Here is a 14,113-nt window from a genome sequence, read left to right on the forward strand (position 1 = left end):
TCTCCACACAGACCCACAGTTCCTGGAGCTCTCCACACAGACCCACAGACCCTGGAGCTTTCCACACAGACCCTGGAGTTCTCTCACACAGACCCACAGACCCTGAGCTCTCCACACAGACCCACAGTCCCTGGAGTTCTCCACACAAAGCCACAGACCCTGGAGCTCTCCATACAGATCCACAGACCCTGGAGCTCTCCACACAGACCCTGGAGTTCTCTACACAGACCCACAGACCCTGGAGCTCTCCACACAGACCCACAGTCCCTGGAGCTCTCCACACAGACCCACAGACCCTGGAGCTCTCCACACAGACCCTGGAGTTCTCCACACAGACCCACAGACCCTGAAGCTCTCCACACAGACCCACAGTCCGGAGCTCTCCACACAGACCCACAGACCCTGGAGCTCTCCACACAGACCCTGGAGTTCTCTCCACAGACCCACAGACCCTGGAGCTCTCCACACAGACCCACAGTCCCTGGAGCTCTCCACACAGACCCACAGACCCTGGAGCTCTCCACACAGACCCTGGAGTTCTCCACACAGACCCACAGACCCTGAAGCTCTCCACACAGACCCACAGTCCCTGGAGTCTCTCACACAGACCACAGACCCTGGAGCTCTCCATACAGACCACAGACCCTGGAGCTCTCCACACAGACCCTGGAGTTCTCCACACAGACCCACAGACCCTGAAGCTCTCCACACAGACCCACAGTCCCTGGAGTTCTCCACACAAAGCCACAGACCCTGGAGCTCTCCATACAGATCCACAGACCCTGGAGCTCTCTACACAGACCCACAGACCCTGGAGCTCTCCACACAGACCCTGGAGTTCTCCACACAGACCCACAGACCCTGAAGCTCTCCACATAGACCCACAGACCCTAAAGCTCTCCACACAGACCCACAGACCCTGGAGTTCTCCACATAGACCCACAGACCCTGGAGCTCTCTACACAGACCCACAGACCCTGGAGTTCTCCACACAGACCCACAGACCCTGGAGCTCTCCACACAGACCCACAGACCCTGGAGCTCTCCACACAGACCCACAGACCCTGGAGCTCTCCACACAGACCACAGTCCCTGGAGCTCTCCACACAGACCCACAGACCCTGGAGCTCTCCACATAGTCCCTGAAATTCTTTATGCAGCTCCAGTGTGAACACCTCTTTCCACAACTGAGCCTGTCGGCCTCCACCCACAGCAACTGTTGACTCTCCTTTACGCTGCCTGCTGGGTAGGAACCTCAAAACTCTTCCAAGTTTTTGTTCTCCAGCACATGTGACCTTTTTAAACCCCCTTGCAGCCTTGGAGCCTTTCTGCAATGTTCCAGTTTGGTCAGTTATTGCAACTGGGAAGAACATACTTGTAACAACAGTGTTTCATTAACTCATTGAATTCTCTAAATTACAATGTGAAACAAACATAATATTTATCTCCAATTCATAGAACAGGAACTGATCTAGAGAAGCCAAGTAATATGCTCAAGGTCCCAGAGCTGAGACACAAGATTAGAACATAAGCCATCTGGTTCTGTAGTCCTGGGCCTTCACCGCAATGATGTACAACTTCCTACCGTCAAACAACACTAACCATCCCCTTCAAAGATAAAAGGCGGTTTTAAAAGGAAAACACCGAAGATTTGCAATGGGAACACATAGATAAGATGATGGACTCCAAGGTCAAGAGTTCTGGGAGAGAGAATACTGGGTAGGACACCTAGCACTGCAAAGAGCAGGTGACCCGAGACCCTGGGGAGAAGGAAGAGATGCAAATCCTGACAGTCTTACTGTCTCTGGGACCTCCCCACTCAGCGTCTGCTGCTCACAGATTGCTTCTCCTGCCCTGCTAGCTCGCCCTTGTTCTCCCTCTTCTGGAATACAGGCTGAAGGACTAGACGAAAGACTGATGACAGGTAAAAGTGTCACACATACCACACACACACACACACACACACACACACACACTCACTCACGCATGAGCAGCCACAGAGTGCAAGTCACCAAATTACATTCACAGCTGCACGAAGACTTGGGATTTCTGCTCTTGACAAACCAAGTCACTAATTCAATAGTAAAAATCAATTTTTCCTTCAGTGTTACTTGGTGTCTGTGACAAGTAGACTATTATATTAGGTTTCTAGGTCTTCAGTAAGTGGACAAGGGCCAATGAGGAAGCCTGACACCCTACAGAGCATCTGAAGGCACTGTCAGGAGAGAGGGAGAGTCCAGAGGTTTCTGAAAAGAAGTTTCTTTGGAACATGCACTCATGATCAAACAACCAGATGTGTGCTCTAGTTCCGAGCACAAACCAATATGCTGAGTTAAAAAAACAAAACAAGGGGTTGTGGAGTTGGCTCAGTGGTAGAGCACTTGCGCTAGCAAGCGCAAGGCCCTGGTTTCGGGCCTGCAGCCCTGAAAAAAAAAGAAAGAAAGAAAACCAAAACAAACAAACAAACCAAAAAATAAAACAAAGCAAAACAAGAAACCAGCCAAGAGAACTGCAGGAGATGCAGGACTAGAGACCCAACATGGAGGAAGCAGTTAATTCTAGTCATGGAGTCTGACAGGCTTGGAAGAAAAGATATGGGTGAGTCTGGTTGCCTGGAAGTAGACAGCTTATTATTGCTCAGGCCCAGGGTGTACTTGAAGATGCCAGCACAAGCTGTCTTAGGGGAGACAACATGTCAGTCACCGAGACAATAAAATCCACAAAATGCTTAAATGTCAAATGAGGACAAGAGAAGCTGTTCTTTCGGGATAAACATGTTTTGTGGTGAAGGTGGCAATTCACCTTCATTCAGTCACCACAGAACCGACTTTAACAGACTGCGTTCAAGAGAGTAGAGAAGGAACAGGGGGAGGAAAAGGGAAAAGAAGGGTGGGCTAGAACAACAGGAGAGCAGAGTGGAAGGAGGTGAATTTGTGAGCAGCGGAAGCTGAGTGAGGAGGTCCTAAAAACAGTAGACACCAAGCTATTCACCAAGGATTTAACTGTCTGTCAGCTTCTCATAGCGTAATCAAATACCTGACAAAATCACCTCATGAAAAGGAAATAATTAGCTCTCAGAGTTTCGGTTTGGTGACAGTCAGCCCTATTGTTTTGACCTGTGGTGAGGACAACATTATGGTTGAAACTATATGGTAGAGTGTCATGTTCATGCCATGGCAACTGGAAACAGACAGGGAGGAAGGGGCTGGAGTTCCAGGATAGGCTCCCAGGGCACGCCCCACGTGATTTCCTCAAACTGGTTAGGCTCTACTTCCTAAAGTTGTCACCACCGCCCACAGTACCACTGGTTGAGGGCCTCCACCATGTGAACCTTAGGGTTAGTTCAGATCCAATCTACAACATCCACAAGCAGGAGCGTCCACAGCCACCTGCCTACATGGTGACCCATGCAAGTGAGACAGACCAAGTGGACAGAAGAAACAGATAATGTCACAAAAAAGCCATGTAAGCAAGTGAAGTGTCGTCTCTCTCCCCCCAGCTGACTTCCCCTCCTACATGCCCTAGCTCACCCAGGTACCAGCTACCCAGGCCCATCCTTCACAAGCTTCTCCGTTACCATATACGTCAGTGGCCCTCAGAATCACATGGATGATTAGAGGTACAGGTTCTTGGGGCTACTACACAAGTTGGGAGTCAGCAGCAGGGAGAAGAGCTGGGACCCGTCTTCTGAAGGATGACCCAATTGCTGAAAGAATCAAACTCCATTGCATCCTTTCCCCAACCTTGGAATCGTAATCATTTCCCTCCTTTAAAGATCTCTGTGAAGCGTCAATGCAGATACACTCAGTAACCACCAACCAATTAACGTTATTCCTCAAGATAGGACACAAGGAATATACAAAATCCAAATATCAGGCTTGCCAAGTTTTTGTTAGAAAATGTTTAAAGACATACTTTAAATGTTTATATGTAAAGACGACACAGAATTCTATACACACGTTACCTGTGCTGTATATACAAAGTGAGACTCCACTACGAAAGGAAGGTGACTTCTTCTGGTCTGAAACACAACTCCCTGGGTCAATTCAGAAAGCCCACATTGCATTTAAACAGGCAACAAAGGGCACTGAGGGTAATTTAACACGAAACAACAAACAGATCCTACAAAGAAAATGAACTTTGCATTTCTTTCCACACTAGTGTGATTGCAGCTGCTGTCAAAGATCTTAAACTGGTGTGGAAAGAGGCATTACTGAAACAGTTTTATCCCCACCTGCATTTGAAATAGACGGAGGACAGTTCAGAGTGCAAGGTAGCTGAGCAGCAAGAACTTAGGTGAGCTGAGCATCCGACAGAGCAGGTGACATCACAACAACGTCAGCTGTACTCCAAGGATGCTCAGCTCGCCTTCACCTGCCAACCTTACAGGGCTTCCTCAGCAGCTGGTGGGTCCCCTCGCATCCACAGAGCCATGTGTAATGATGATGCTGGTTGCAGCAACCTGCTCATTACACGACAGTCAAGAAGGGACTTCCCAATGATCAAGGTCCTATTGCTTGAGATTCTGTAAATTTTAAAAAAACTAACCAATGTAAAAAAAGTAAAAATAATTTAAAAAAAGACTCAGAGCCATCTGTGATGTTTCCCCTTCTATTTCCAAAGATCTAAACCTACACAAAATGAGAAAACTGTCACAGAATGTAAGAAATAGGAAAAAAGGAGCCGTAGGAAGAGCGAGGGGGAAGGGCAAGAGAGAAGAAAAGATGAATGAGAAAAAGCCAGAACCGGAGGCCGTGTTTTTGACAGCCGGGCATTTGTTCCACTGACCACTGTAATGGATTCCAGGTGTCTGCTGGGCAAACCTCCCTGCCTTTCTCACTGGCAGGTCATGAGAGGAAAACCTGATCTTTTCACTCCCAGGGCTGTGGCTCCGTGTCGGGGCCCAGCTACTTCCTCCTCCCCTTTAGATTCTCAGTCTTAAGTCTGCAGTTCAGAAAAGCAAAAGGCCGAGAAGCAGCTAGAAGGAATTCCATTTGAACCCCGAAGGCAGGGGCTGAGACGCGCCCCACAGTTCAGCCTGGTTCACTTCAGTGCGACAGAGATTTCTCTTTTTGTTCATCTATTTTGCTGCTTTATATTATTTGACAAATACACCCTAAGATGTCAGAAGTTTGCCATCCGTAAGCAAGGGTTTAATAATCTGTTTGTAGAAAAAAAAGGACAATTACTTCTCTGTCCAAAAGCTCAATTTTTTTTTGTCTCTCATCAGTTCTCCCCCATCCCTGTAGCCAACTGGCTCCAACACAAGAGTGAAGTCATTTCTTTCCTCTGTGATTGATTTTCTGTCTCATGATAAGCAAGAAAAATACTGTAAGGCAAGAGAGAGTGATTCACAACAAATACTTCTCGAAAACACAACTCCGGAGAGCCAGAGTACTGGGCACCCAAGACTTGACTGTCCTGCATCTTCACATCTCTTCCTGTATAACAAACATAATAAATTTCTAGTAAAGCCCCGTGCTGAGTACATCATCTTAAGAAGAGCCTTCTTGGGTTGGGGATTTAGCTCAGTGGTAGAGCGCTTGCCTAGCAAGCGGCAAGGTCCTGGGTTCAATCCTCAGCTCAAAAAAAAAAAAAGAGCCTCCTGGGTATCACTTTCTTCTATCTCTAGAACTATAGTGGATGCAAAGAATCATCCACATTTTCAGGTGAAAAGCCTGTTTACAGCAGCTATGAGCTCTGCCAGAGGACACGTGGCTAATTACAAATGGCAGAGCCAGGACAAAAGACACAGATCTCCTCTGAGATGAATGTGTCAGGTCCGTGTTCCCTGGGTTTACAACTGAAGAGGAAAGTCCCCCGGACCTGCTACTGGATACTTCCCTGTTATCAACTTCTACTTGAGTAAATCTCCTCTGTGAAACAATTGTATCTTAAATCTCTTTTTTCTTTTTCTTTCTTTTCTTTTTTTCTTTTTTTCTTGAGACAGGGTTTCTCTGTGCAGCTTTGTGCCTTTCCTGGAACTCATTTCCAGGTAGGCCTTGAACTCACAGAGATCCACCTGCCTCTGCCTGCTGAGTGCTGGAATTAAAGGCGTGGTGCCACCACCGCCTGGCTTAAATCTCTTTTCAATGTATCCATCTCCGCGTATGATTAAGTGGAACATGGCAAACTTACACTTTTCTAAAGTAACTAGACCATGGTGGGCTCCAATAACTGAGTGAGGCTTTGTCTTAGTTGCATTAAGTTCTAGACCCCCAAATACACAGAACTGAGTAGATCAAGCTCAGAGCAATCCATCTACCAAAAGCTTGGACGAGACACATGATATGAAGCATGCTGCCTGACAGATGCTGTCCTTTCATTTTCTAATGTAAGCAAAAAGCCTACTAAAAAATTCAGCTAACTTAGGGAAGAAAACATGGCTGGCTAAATCAATGCATCTGCTCCATCCCTGCTTCTTCCTCCCTGCAGGTTTTAATGAAATTTTCTCAGGGTAGGCTCCATTAAGGGGATCTAGGCAGACACCAAAAAACGTAGCTCCCATCCTCCACCCGGTGCTGCGGGACAAGCGTCACACAGTCCATCGCACACGCTGAAGGATGTTTACAACAGTACTGTCTTTGTGAAAAATCCAGAAGGTTCCTTGTGATCTTTGGGTCAAGAGTAATTGTTCTTTTACAGAGCAACTGAGCTGATTCTTATTCTCACGGACTCTCTACACTTCAAAACTAAGGAAGCTTATCATCCTGTTGCTAAATAAATAAATACAACACATCAACCTCAGGGTCTACCTGCGAGCTACTCATGGTTATGGTGTGCAATGCACTTTTGTGACTTCTTCCTCTCCCAGCCGGTCCCAACTCCTCACTGGCATCTTTCTCAGCTACTTTCAATTTGAATCTTGAATGTGTTTCTTTAATTTGGGTGAGGTTTTATAGAGGTAAGGGCAAGCGCAAGTAAGCAAATTCAAACGCACACACAGAAAGAAAAATAGAATAATGTGTGCTGACACTGCGAAGTACATTTGAACTGATCTTCATGGAAATCCATTTAAATTCTCTGCAAAACACTTTCTAAACTATTATGTTCCGGGCTTGAATTTTAAACTCTTGTTGAAAAGAAATTATTTTGTTTATGTACAGTACTTCTGTGGTTTTTAAATACATTTTATTTATTTGTGTGTGTGCCACAGCATACATGTGGAGGTCAAAGGACAGCTTGTGAGAATCAGTTCTCTCCTTACACCATGTGGGGTTCAGAGTTCAGGTCATTAGTCTTGGTGGAAGAATATTTACCTTGAGCCATGTCAAAAACTTGAGATAACATATTTTAATTAACCGAGTTTACGAAGTAAGCTACACAGAACCTTAACATTAACAAAAACAAGAAGACAGGAGAGACTTCCTGGAAAGGAGGTGGTTGCCTGCACACAGGCAGATAAAACACACAGGCAAGTGCATCTTCCTGTGATACCCAGTTGTTTAGAGACCCATAGGATTATACACATTTCTCAGACAATCTTTCGGATTCCCTCTCTACTGCACAGTATATTTGGTAAGAACAGCACAGTTACATCACATCTTCAATTTCACTTTTCTTTCACAGTGGCTGAAATTCTTTTCTTTTCTTTCTTTTTTTTTTTTTTTTTTTTTAAAAGATAGGGTTTCTCTGTGTAGCCTGGGCTGCCTTGGAACTTGCTCTGTAGCCCAGATTGGCCTCAGACTCGAGATCTGCCTGAACCTGCCTTCAGAGTACTAGGACTAACAGTGTGTGCCACCATGGCTGAAATTCTTGTTACTCTATGGACGTGAAACTTTAAATCTCTTTATTTGCTAACATTCAATGGATTCAATAAATGTGATGGTTCACGTTGTCACCTTAACAGGATCAGGGAGCTGAGCCTCTGGACCTGGTATGAGGGATTCTCTTGATTAGGTCACCTGACATGGGAAGACCTACTTTTAAAAGTAGTGGCACCTTTCTGGATGTAGGTCCGAGACTGCATACAAAAGGAAAGGCTAGCTGACCATGGGAATCCATCATTTCTGGATGCACCGTGGCATGACCAGACACTGTTTTCCTGACTTCTTCATCACGATGACCTGCACCCTTCAACTCTGAGTCAAAGTAAACCCTTCCTTCCTTCAAGCTGCTGCTTCTCGGGTGTTTCGTCACAGCGATGGGAAGAGTAATACAGCTTTAACACCAAACAGAAGACGTGCCATTATTCCTCTCCCCCAAGCCTGCCTTCGTGGCCTTACCTCTAGATTCTTCCTCACATAAAGCATCCTGGAGGGTAAATGCTACAAGCTTTAAAGGAGCCTTGTCAAAGGCAAATTCTACGAGTGTTATGGAAATGTTGTAGCTCTGAGAACAATTTGAATAATTAAAAAAAAAATCTCTGAACGAAAAAAAATCCCTTCTTAAAAACCCACAAATAACTATTATAGACCAATCAGGCCTATGTCCTAGGTAAAAATAGCAGAGGCCATAGTGAGCATCAGCTGCCTTTATTCATTATTAAAACCTTACTACATGACAAGAACTTTCAGAGTACTATGCACTGGGTTATCTCACTTAATCCTCCTAATGACCCTGTGTGGTAGACACTCTGCTGCTTTGATGTCATGCTAAGGCTCAAACTGAGACATATCTGAAGGGATACAGGGTTCAGAATGACTCTGGAGTCGGCCCCTTTGCACTGCTGTTCCAGTAAGTCACGAATGAAGACCCTTCTTACGTTATCTTCATGCTCAGCTCTGAGCAGAAGCAGCACTGTGAGACTGCTCATCCCAGGTACCAATTATACAACTGCTGGGCCATTTCTTCAAGCCCAAATCCACATCACTAGCACAGTAGATGCTCAAAATGTTAGTTGATTGGGGTGAAAAATACAGTTTAGTTTTTAGAAGAGTAGAAATGTTCTTCAAGGAAAATCACAAATCCATTCCATATACAAAGCCATTGTAGGGATGGTTCTTTTAATTCTACAGTATTTGTTATTGTTTTATAAATACAGCTGGTCTTTTTTTTTTCTGAAATGGTTATGTGCACACTATATCCTAAGACAATGACAACACTCATAGTATACTTTTTGTATGTAATGAAGAACAGGATTAAACTGAGCAATTTAAGCCCAGGTAACTGGAAAATAAAAATATTTAGTACTGTTTTAAGTTGCATAAAATTATGACCAACCACATACCTAAACGAATGTTTAAGAATCTGGGTTTGAATGTGGCTATTTAAAAGTAGCTAACATTTCTATCAGAGCATTAAAAACCACAACAGAAAAATTATGTAAAACTAAAACCCAGATATCAAGGGTCACTTTCAATTCCTAAGCCAGTTTAGCCTGATCAAAAGAAAAGAGCCCTGCTAAGTTCAATGCAGCAGACGAAGTGACAGACTGGCCTTTGGCCACTGAGCAACAGCACAGTTAGTTAGGCACCCTCTTCCCACCTCCACCGATTGGTAAATCTGTACTTGTTGAGACTATGTGACTGTTAAAATTTGTACTTGAAATTATTTATTTTCCTGCTTTTATTAGAGAAGGTATTTAATCCTAGTGACGGTATTCACTCATTAAATACATACACTCAGATATGTATACTAATAAAATTATACTGGTCTTGTACAATTTTACTAACATTGTTATATTTGTGCTGTAAAAAATCCCAATACAAAGGCATTTTTTTTAGTCTCTCAGTCTTTTGTGTGATGAAACAGGCTTTTTTTTTTTGCAGCAAACTGTTTTGTTGTAGAATATTGTTTTAGGGTGTGTTACTTTTGTCCATGCTCTGGAACATTTGTTTAATGATGCAAAGATGTGTTTGGCTAAATAAAATTCACCTGAGGAGGCTGAGTCAGCCAACTAGCTGACAGGAAGTAGTAGGGGAGGAGCCAGGTGGATAAGGATTTGTAAGGAGGGGCGAAGAGACACATCAGAACCTTTTTTGGGAAGACTCCAGCAGGTGGGCTGCTTGCTATTCAGCCTCTTGGAGGAGCAGAATTCCACCTTAACCTTTGAATCTTGAGTTCTTTAGAGGAACAGAGGTTTTGTAGCTTTGCAAGAGCTGGCGCCTGAGGAAAGAGATTTCCCTCGGGCTAAGGCCCCTGCAGCAGAGCTGAAGTTGCTGATTAGGGCCTCCATAGCTTAAAAGGCAGCAACAATGAAATTTAAAAAACCAAACAAACAAAAAACAAACAAAAACAAAAACAAACAAACAAACAAACAAAACCACTGTTTCTCTGGTACACTTCATGAGCACCATCATCTACCAAAATCCACTTACCCATGTAAAACCAAAAGGATATAAAAAAGCAAACATGGGGGAAAAAGGATTGTTTTTTTTTCTACCTAGTATAGTATTAAGTTACTGTAACTTACTGCTCAAATACTGTTAAAGATGATAAGCGGCGCTGTTTAGGAAAGGTCATGAGCCATGACAAAACCCAGTATCACAGCTTTATTGGTGTGTGGTGGGGGGTGGAACCAAAGGAACCAGGCCTGGGGAGAAGCACATGCAGAGAGCAGACAGAGAGATGGAGAAGAAAGAGGAGAGAACAGAGAAGGGGAGGGAAGCGGGGAGTGTCTGGGTCCAGCTTTTTAAGGGTTCCCGTGAACATGCGCAGGCGGGCTTATGGAGCTACACCACGAATGCACTAATCGTGTGACCACGCCATGAGCACGTAATCACCAGTGTACGCTGGTGACGTAAGGTGCAAGACCCCCTTGCTTAGCTCCTGAACTGCGCATGTGCAGTCACACCGCTGGCGTGGCGGCGGAATCCCAACAAAGGCTAGGTGTTGTCTTCATATATATTTCATTTTCCTTCTAGGTGTCAGAACTAGAATACCATCTGATGAACGTGAGTCTAGGCTAGAAAAACACGACACACACAGCTAAGCTTCATGTTAGGGTCAAACCACAACAAAAGGCTTTTTTTTCAGCCTAAAATATAAACTTCAGAATAACCACATGTGTTTAACTATAATCTTACAAATCCAGCTCTGATAATGTTGAATGGCAGTTCTTCCATAATTCTGTCCATTTAGGGGTCATCAGACAGTTATTGCAGGGCTGCAAGTCGCTACTCTTGACCTTTGGCACACTAAGATGTACTTCATGTAAGATACACCCATCCACAGAACTGCTACAGATGTCCCTAAGCATGTAAAACTAGTCCTCTCCAGGCCAATGTCACGTGGGAACTCACGTGGTCTTAGGACCATGTTTCTTACAATTTGTAAGTGTTTTTTAGCAACCAAGCTGTGAATGTGTATTAAGCTAGAGTTTAGAGAAAAATACTTACAAAATACCGAGTTTTGTCAGTTCAAATCTTGTCTTTTAGAAAGCAGACAGATAGGAACATGAATTATAAACAAATTTTGGCCAACCAAAAGGAGACAGGAAGTGTGCTCTTGAATCTTAAACTCCTGAAAAGTACACTATGACATAATCAGAATTCTTCACACATGTGTACTGTAGCATGAGTTTTCAGACTGGGTTGGGCCCTCTGCTGCTTACTAAATACAATCTTGTTTATAAATGGCCAGTCAATCCCACCACAATGACTTTTATCTCCTTAGGATCACAAAGTGCATGTAAATACTAATTGGCTGAAATGCCTTATAGGCAAAAACATTTCAGTTTGGCAAAAAGGGTATCAATCAAAGCCTACCACCAAACAATAAGAAACAGTCATGTATCATGTAATGGTGTTCTGCTCCAAGAAAGAACATATACAGGATTACAATCAAGTTGGAAAGTCCTAGTGCCTGGTAACACTGTAGTCACCCTACGAACATCAGCACAATGAGCTCTTTGCTCTCATGGTCATAGGGGTGCTGGTGTAAAGAAGCTTACTACACTACCAATAATATAAGGTTAGCACATATAACTGTCTACAGGACACAACATCTGATAAGCAACTATGTTATTGATTTGTCGGTTTTATGCAATACACTTCAATGTTATTTTAGAGCATACTTCTTCCACTTACACAAAATTAACCATGAACATGCATACTGTGTTGTGCAGATAGCAGCCCTTTATATGCCCTGTTTAACACATGTCTTATGCTTGATTTCATTTTACACTGCATAGGGGGCTGGAGAGATGGCTCAGTGGTTTGGGAGCACTCGTTGCTCTTTGAGAGGACCTGGGTTAGATGCCGACCACCCACATCATTTTACACTGCTTGTTCATCCTGGCCCTAGGAGCAAAAGGCTACATCCTATATAAATGACACCTAGGTATGTGTAAATATATTCCATGATAGTTACAAAGGACAAAAAAATCACTTACTGATTGATGCATTCCTCAGAATGTGACTCTACCTACAACTGTAAATATATGTTAAACAATGCAGAAAGAGCCGTCAGTTATTAACATGATGCTGTTTGCTCAATTCTACAATTTTCCCCACTTTGGGTTAAGCAGCCTCTCAACAAGCTCCTTCTAAGTTGAAAACATATTAGGTCTTTTAAAACTGTTAGATGAGAGGACCCAGCAAATGCCATAACAGGTTGCTCCGTCTTCTCTCAGAGATCAGGCCTCAATTTCAGTTTCCTGAGACTGAATATGCAGTTTCTAAAGAGCCACCAACAAAGGGCAATTAATCACTCATACCCCTGATAACAGGGACAAGGGAGATAAAACACACCAAGCCTGGGCCACTGAGCCAGCCCCCACAGTCAGTAATGTGCTAGGCCAGCCAGCTTCCACAGCAGCTCAAGGACAAAGTCTGGGACTTGTCCAGGCCTGCCACAAATGGAAAACAGTAGCCCTGACCAGCCCTGACTAGCCCTGGCCAATTAAAATGTAATAATGTGATTACCACTTGCTTAAGCCAATCATATCTAAAGTGACCTCACTGCTTTAGGATCTCCCCTTAGCTGTGGCTTAAAAGGAGCCCACACATCCTTCTTGGGGTCTTTGCCATCTTGCCTTTATTTGGGGATTGCAGGACCCAACATGCTGGAAACTTTCTTGAAATAATAAACAGTCTTACTGATTGCCATCCATGGATGGTGGACTTTTGTGGGACTTCTCCATGACCCTAACATTAGACTTTTTCTTTCTTTCTTCCTCCTTCCTTCTTTTTTTCCTGTTCTTCTTTCTTTTTTAAGGCCAAGACAAGAGCTTAAGTATCAAAAGGCTAGCCTCACACACACTGTAGCTGAAGATGACCTTGAACTACCCCACCCCTCTATCTCTATCTCTTGCTGTTGGATTAAGAGTATGTAATACCACCCCTGGCTTTAATCTGGTGGTAGGGCCAAGCCCAGGGCTTCATACACATGCACGCTAGTCAATCATTCTACCCACTGAGGATTTGCTAGCCCTTGGATCATTTCTTTAAGTGGACAAGGTTAATACATTAAGAAGGAAAAGACAAAAATCTACCAACTAGGCTGCGCTGCCATCCTTCCATGTAGTCTTTGGCCATGTCTCGGGCTTCAATGTTCTCAGGATACAGCACACAGAACATGCCAAGGCACCCAGGTTGTTTCCATAGATCTCATTCCAGCGGGACTGTAGTCCTTGTGATCCCAGGGAGGGGAGGTACTCCAAGGGGTTAGACAGCATGGTGTGCACAGCCTCCGTGAGCCGAGCAGCAATGTGCTCATGGGAGCTTGCGGCCCTTAGCTGGAGCTCTGCCACCTCTGTCCTGGAGAAGTACAACATCGGGTGGCTTGTCATAGTTGGCATTCGTGAAGGGAATCATGACTTCTGGGTTCTTGTCAGTAATGTAGGCTGACACAAAGCAAAGCAAATATATGAAAAACACACTGGGAGCACCCCGTGTGTGAGTCCTCATCGTGGCATCAGATCTCCAGATCTCCAAGGGCAACCCAAACCATCTCGAACGATCCTGCAAGGGTACAGAAGACAGTGTATGTCAGTCACGCCTAGTGGAAAAACACAATAGATATCACTTTCCTATAAGGGCTAAAATTTGAAAAAGCAAGCTTATGAATTTCTTAATATGCAGCAGAAAGTTGAATTAGGGAGAAACCTGCTAAAACCAAGTAAGGTATGACTTTATAGACCTAAAACAACTCTAGGTTCATCACAAAAACACAACTTGGGACTTACAGAGAAGGGAAAAAATGATGTTTTTCTCATAATTATCAGGCAGAA

At 44.1% G+C, this 14,113-nt stretch overlaps 1 pseudogene; it reads right to left on the reverse strand.

The window, feature by feature from the left end:
- Positions 1-13,371: 13,371 nt before the first annotated feature.
- Positions 13,372-13,803, reverse strand: LOC118576325 (annotated as a pseudogene).
- Positions 13,804-14,113: the final 310 nt, after the last annotated feature.

Source organism: Onychomys torridus, unplaced genomic scaffold (genome assembly GCF_903995425.1).
Source record: "Onychomys torridus unplaced genomic scaffold, mOncTor1.1, whole genome shotgun sequence".
NCBI lineage: Eukaryota > Metazoa > Chordata > Mammalia > Rodentia > Cricetidae > Onychomys > Onychomys torridus.